The sequence below is a fragment of the Perognathus longimembris genome, chromosome 11 (genome assembly GCF_023159225.1).
Source record: "Perognathus longimembris pacificus isolate PPM17 chromosome 11, ASM2315922v1, whole genome shotgun sequence".
Lineage (NCBI taxonomy): Eukaryota > Metazoa > Chordata > Mammalia > Rodentia > Heteromyidae > Perognathus > Perognathus longimembris.
Window position 1 is genome coordinate 28,667,613 of NC_063171.1, and position 7,018 is coordinate 28,674,630.

Genomic DNA, 7,018 nt, shown 5'->3' on the forward strand with positions numbered 1-7,018 from the left:
GTTTGATGAAACATGGATAGCTGTGTAGAAAAATACAATTAAGTTTGTCTGTTTCTATTTTCTTGGCCTCTCCATGAAGAATTCCTTCCTGGGCATGGATAAGGAATCTTTCTGGAATGGGGATCTTGTAACTTACTATCAGAAAGATAAGGCAGAGAATTCCTTTATGGTCAGCTCTTACATAGACAAGTGGAACAAACCCTAAATCTAGCAAAAGTAAAGTTTAGGTCACAGGGTAGCATGGTATCAATTCTACCGAGAGATTTGGTGAGACTTAGGAAACATTGTTTGTATAAAGCCTTCTAGAATGGGAGATGCCAAAATCTCCTTATGGCTATTAGAAGGTGATAAGAGGGATTTGAATGGTTGGGAGAGGCATGTTCCATGGCCAGACTTGTAGCAAATAAGGCAGGTAGATCAGGATGGCTGGGTTACTGCAAGCTGCTGGCATCTTGCCCCACATCTCAGTGTTTAGCTGGGTGATCCATTGTGAAGCACTAATCACACAGGTTACCTGGGAACTTACATAATTCCAGTATGTTTACCGTTCTCATTTACAGAGTGAAGTACCTTGCTTCTACTGTGCTTGGAATTGCTGAATATTTACCAGAATATTTACCCACAGGGTGAGCACTGTAAATTTACTGCCTGTTCATAGTCTTGGTTTGATTTATTTTTTAGTTCATCTGAAATTTTTCTCATAAAGTACATTCCAATGAGTCCATAACTCCCTCACCACAGCCTTCTCTAGTAGAAGCCTCGTATGTACTATTATGTAATGTTAATTGAAAACAAAACAAAGCATGACAAAAAAAAAAACCCTTTGCTATTTGAACCCAGTGAGTGGTAATATGACACATTGGACATTGTGCCACTGGGAAAGCAAGAAAATGATTTCCAGTTGATGCTGGCCTCTGTGTATGACACATTTCTTTCCTCCTCTTTTTACATGGAACAATACCTCTTAAAATAATCTTAGAAAATAGCACAAGTTACATGAAAACATCACTAAAATATAAAAAAAAATCCCAAAGTAAATAGGAAAATAAAAGAACAATCCTTACCATTTCTTCCCATTCCCAGTCTTAACCTAATGCTCAGAGAAAACTACTGATGGCAATGGACTTTTAGCTTATTTCTGATAACATATAACACCTACAGCAAACAGACAGACACACATAACATACAAGTATAGTTACATAAATGAGAAAATATTGTGCATATTATTTTACTTGCTTTTCTCACCAATATGTTTTGGAGAGTATTCCATATCAGTGTTTATAAATTGATCTCATATTTTACTTTATTCTGTTTTATATTGTAATGAATATTTGAGATATTTCCACTCATTTTTATTCATTTACTTCTCATACTTAAGAAATCTTAGATTGTAATAAAATAACCTAGTTTTTAATCAAACGCATCATTTTTAGTTTTTGGTCGGTCAGCTATGGCTCCTGAATTTTAGTTGGGATTTTACCGAATGCTTTCTGTCTACCTCTAAGAGGGAATGCTGAAATTTTGCTGTTTTGAACTTGGCTGATCTTACTCAACATGATGGTTTCCACTTTTATCAATTATCCTGAAAAGTGCATAAGCTGAAATAACTCTTTAAAGCATGAAAAAGACTTATCGGGGTTATATGGGTCAGTCCCTTAGTAAGAGGTAATGCTCATTAGATGAGTAGCAGGGTAGGGTATTGGAAAATCTGTGACACGAAAGTACTTCAAGTGTCTAAAGAGGTCAGGTACAGTGGCTCAAACCTGAAATCCTAGCCTCTGGGAAGGTGGAGACTGGAGGATCTCAGTTCAAGGATAGTTCATGAGTCTTTATGTTAATTAAGGGCTGGGTGTGGTGGCATGCACCTGTTATCCCAGAGGAAGCACAATGATCAGGTGTAATGGCAAGCATGCCTCTGTCATCTCCAGGTACAAATATGAGAATCACAGCCCAGGCCAGCCTTGGCATAAAGCAAGACCTTACCTCAAAACAACCAAGGCAAAAAGGGGATTTGATGCTGCTCAAGTGGTGGAGTGCCTGCCTAGCAAGGATGAGGCCCTGAGTTCAAATCTCCAGTACTGTAAAAAAAAAAAAAAAGCCTGAAGATGACAGCTTCCCTTTTCACAACCCTAGGCCGTAGGGGCTTTGGATTTACCAGTTCTTTCATTCTAAGATATATTTTTGAAAAAGGTAGTTGGTGAAGCATCCCTTATTAATTGAAAGCAGAGGAGAGTTGAGAAACTAGGTCATTGCAATTAAATGTGAGATTTTGTTTTTCAATGCCCAGGATACCATATATGCGAGGCAAACCCTCTACCACTGTGCTACATCCCTAGCCCAAGATAGAAATTTTAAATAGATCATCGATATTTTGAAAGTAAAGAGTTCTGGACTCCATTCCCATCTCCTCAGTATTCTTCATAACATTTTTATATTTTATTACATACTACACACACACGTGTGTATATGCATGCACACATGTAACACTCAAGATTAAATGCATTGTACCTATTTTTATATGTAAAGTTATGTCTATATAATATATGTACACATATACATTGTGTACATTACACACACATACATACACATATGTATGCACATATAGATATGGGCGCAATGCATTTAATCATACCTGTGAAGAGTACTACCAACTTCATATATGAAGGATGCAGCATGGGTAACGACAAATATGTCCTTTTGGTTCTAAATGCTCTTCTGTGCTATTTAGAGGAAATAGCTCTTAGACTGAATGCTGGATTAGAGTGCAAGAGTTTTAGCTTTGCTCTTAATCCCTGTGCTACTTTAAAGTTTTAATTTCCTCATTAGAAAGCAGGTCAGGGTAGTGTTAATACTTACAGGAAATTCCATAGAGATTAATGAAGAAATGTTTGTAAAAGATTTAAACGTGACATAATATATAAACAACAGAGAAGATAATCAACATGAATAAGTTTCTATGATTATAGCACCTGACCTATTATTACATTTCATGTGCTAATTAATTCTGGGATTTTAGAAAGTGTATCATTAAAAAAAATGTCTTTTTTTGTTGTTGTTGTTGGGTGTGGGTGTGGATGTCTGGAATTCCAGTACTAAGGAAGCTGAAGTAAGAGGACTGACAGTTTGAGGCAAACCTGAAATACATGGTGAGACTGTCTCAATAACAACAAAAAATCGATGATTATCACTGATAATAAGCAGTTGAAAATGGCTTTTGTTTTGTTTTGTTGGTCATGGGGCTTGCTCAGGTCCTGGGAACTGTCCCTGAGCTCTTTCATTCAAGGCTAGTGCTCTACCAGCTTCCCTTCCAATTTGTAGGTGGTTAATTGGAAATAAGCACTTTTTGGCCTTTCTTCTCTGGGCCAACTTTGAACTGTGATCCTCAGATCTCAGCCTCCTAAGTAGCTAGGGTCACAGGGATGAGCCACCATTGCTTAGCTTAAAATGCTTTTATTTATTGCTAGTGACTTTGCTTGGTCTAGCTCTAGATTCTATCATAGCTATACTCCACACTCACATAACACACCAACGAAGTACCCAGAATGCTATGTCCTTTGAATTAATGTGCTTCCTGGCCCTTTGCTACTCTGCTACCATCCTTTGCTCTCTTCTTATTTGCCTAGTTGATGGGCAGGGAATCCTTATGTCTGCTGTTAACCAGAATCAAGTATACAGATGCTGCAAATAGCTTTCCATCAGATTTAACTTAATGGAAATTAATGTGATCCTTTTGATGAAGATATGAGGTTTAACTTACCAAAAAAGTTTCCATTTGGCCCCAAAATTCTAAGCTTGCAGGGCCCAACAATGCACTAGCCCACATTCACAGGCATATTTTCTTGGGAGGGGACCCTTCCAGCATTGAATCTGAACAGAAGAGGCAATTCTCACCCCTGAACCTGTCACAGAAGCATTAACAGCCACTCATAAGGAGTCATGTGCTGATGGTATTCCAAAGTGCTCTGTAGTTCTTACAAGTGCTTTTTCTGTTACATGATGCAGTACCACACAAAACAAAATGTGTGTGTGTGTGTGTGTGTGTGTGTGTGTGTGTGTGTGTACACAGACATACATACACAGGAATACTTTGGAGCCATATCTGGCTTGAATCTATTTTTGATTACTAGAAGAATATTGATACATCATATAAAGAAACTGGGATTTATTGCTAGGAGTTTTTCTTTTCAAATCAGAAAGTTTCCATTATTGTCTTATTTCTCCAGCTTTCTCTTTTCCATTGTATTTATTTCTCCGGTTTGATGAGCCTGAGTTAGGATATTCATCTTGCTTCTGTTAGACACATACACACTTAATATAAATGTCATACTTACCGATATATTTACTATTTTCTTTCCTAATGTTAATATTGGAACTATTATCAATCTTGATGAAGTCCAATTAACTGTTTCTTAATGGCTCATGCACTTAGTACGGTATAATAATCAAAAGATATTTCCCTTATATATTCTTCTAAAAGGTTTGTTCTTTTAGTTTTTTGTTGTTGATTTGTGATCATTATGAGTTATTTTTTGGTAGATACTTCCCTCAAGCTCTCTTTCCTCCTGTCAATATGAATGTCCACTTGCTTTAGCACCATTGATTGACAGACTACCTTTGTCTCCATTGGGTTGTCTTGTATTTTTGTTTGTGTATGTGCAGTTCTTTTCCTAGAAAGCGCATTCTATTTTATTGATTTATTGGTTTATCTTTACTCAATATAACATAGCATTCATTGGTTACCTAAATTTTGAAGTTATTTTGTTAGCACTCCATATTCACTCTTTCTCCCTTTGAAACGTTTTCAACAATTTTAGGTCCTTTATATTCTTTATATGTTTCAGAAGTGGCTTTCAATTTCTGTAGCCAACTTTGTTGGGGTTTGATTAATGTTACGCTGAAATTGTGTATCAGTTCACAGGAAAACTAAAATCACAGCAACTTTCAGTGTTCCAAAACACATCTCTCTAAGTCTTTATTTTCTCTCTGCAGGGCTATGTGGGTTTTAGTGTGCAGGTCTTGCCTATCTAGTGCCAGATTTATCCCATGTATTTCATGTTTTTTTGGATGCAATTTTAAATGGTAGTTTAAAATTTTCTTATTGTTTATTTTGATCGAGTCCATAGGAATAAAGTAATTTGTTTTAGTTACTTTTAGGTAGATCACATAATAATTTCTATTCAGATAGCATGATTGTCTGAAATAAAGGTTTTTCTTCTCATTCAACTTAGGAATCTTATGCTTATTTATTATTGCTTTATTGAACTGGTATAAACCCCAGAACAACATAGGATAGATATAGGGCGAGAATATATCCTTTTGATGTTAGCTGCAGGTTTTTCATCTGTGTGTATGTGTGTGTGTGTGTGTGTGTGTGTGTCTTTTATCAAGTTGATGAAATTCCTTTCTAAGCTTATTTGCTAGAGTTTTCATCAAAAATGGTTGTTGGCTTTTGCTAGATGCTTTTTCTATACTGCTTGGAACTATCATTTGGTTTTTTTAATTTGTTAATAAACTGTATCATATTGATTCATAAACCAGCAATCCATTCCTACTTGACCACTTACGTTGTACATTTTATATATTGCTGGATTATATCTAACATTTGTTAGGTAATTTTGCATGTATGTGTGTGAAGTATATTAATCTGGATTTAATTTTTATAATGTTTTTGTCTTGTTTTAGTGTTAGACCACTAATGGCTATAGATCATTATTGGGGTTTATTATGTTTCTTTTGGCAGAGTTTGCATTTAACTATTACTGCTTTGTAAAATATTCAGTGGTATTCACTAGTGAAGCCTTGTCCTGAAAGGTTTTTGTATTTGTTCTGTAGTGCTGGGATTGAGTCCAGGGATCTATGCAGTATTCATTTTATCTAACTGCTTGTATTGGTATAAACTAATCTCTGTACATTGGTTTATTTTCAAGCACTTTAGTTAATATTGTGGAAATGACATTGATTGATAGACTCAAGGTTATAAGATAAAATGCCCTTTACAAAGCTTTTTAAACTTTGTCTAGTCTGGAAGTCTGTGTTTATGCCTTTTCAACTTCCCATCTTTTTTTTTTCTTTATCTCAAACATTCTCAAACTTTATTTCAGCATGTGAAAAAGTCTTTTGGAGAATGGATTCTCATCAGAAATGGTTCAGGACTCATTTTTACATGAGCAGGAAGGAAAGGAGGGGCTCTGTGGGGGTGATGGGTATCTTTGTGTGTTTGCCTGTTGTATTATGTGATTGCACTTCTAGGCTGAACTCTTAAGACTCTGAGATCTTATCATTAACAGAACACTAGCAAAACAGCCAGAAGGAGCACTGGGAATGAAAGCATCTTTTTAGTATGTTGTACAGGTGATGGGGTTGTTGAGCTCCCCTGAAAGCTCTTGTCCTGGTTGGCTGAGGGTTTGGTTGCATTGGATCAGGATGGCATCTTTGGCCCCATCCCACTTCCCTGTTCTCATCAGTCAAAATTGGTATGGACTGCAAGGGCTAAAGAATACTTCCAGAGCCAGCTGGGGAGCAGGCAAGAAGAGCCCACAGTGTGTTAGTTAGGCTTGCTCCAATGAAGGAGCCTAGTTCTTTCATGGATGCAAAGTTTGGCTTTAGCCAAATCTGCAGAAAGGAAAAAGAAAATTGGAACAAACATCACAGTTGCAAATAATCATTATTTTTTTAATCTTAGCAAATAACATTTTGGTCAAAACCTTCAGTTATGCTCCCTTACCTCTCTTCTTCTACCAAATTGAATTTATTGTTTGCTCGTGTGGAGATTACCCCAACTCTTCATCCTAGTCTCTATGTGAATTTGAGCAATTTTGGCCTTTCCTCTCTGGCCATGTGGACTGGAATGAACTGACCTTTGACTCTGGCTCAAAACAACTGATTAACTCGGAGTGTGTGTGTGTGTGTGTGTGTGTGTGTGTGTGTGTGTGTGTATTATTGCTGATGACTAAATGCAGAGCAAATGCTTTTCCACTCAATGGCATCCCCAGATCACCTCAATTCACTTATTATCACA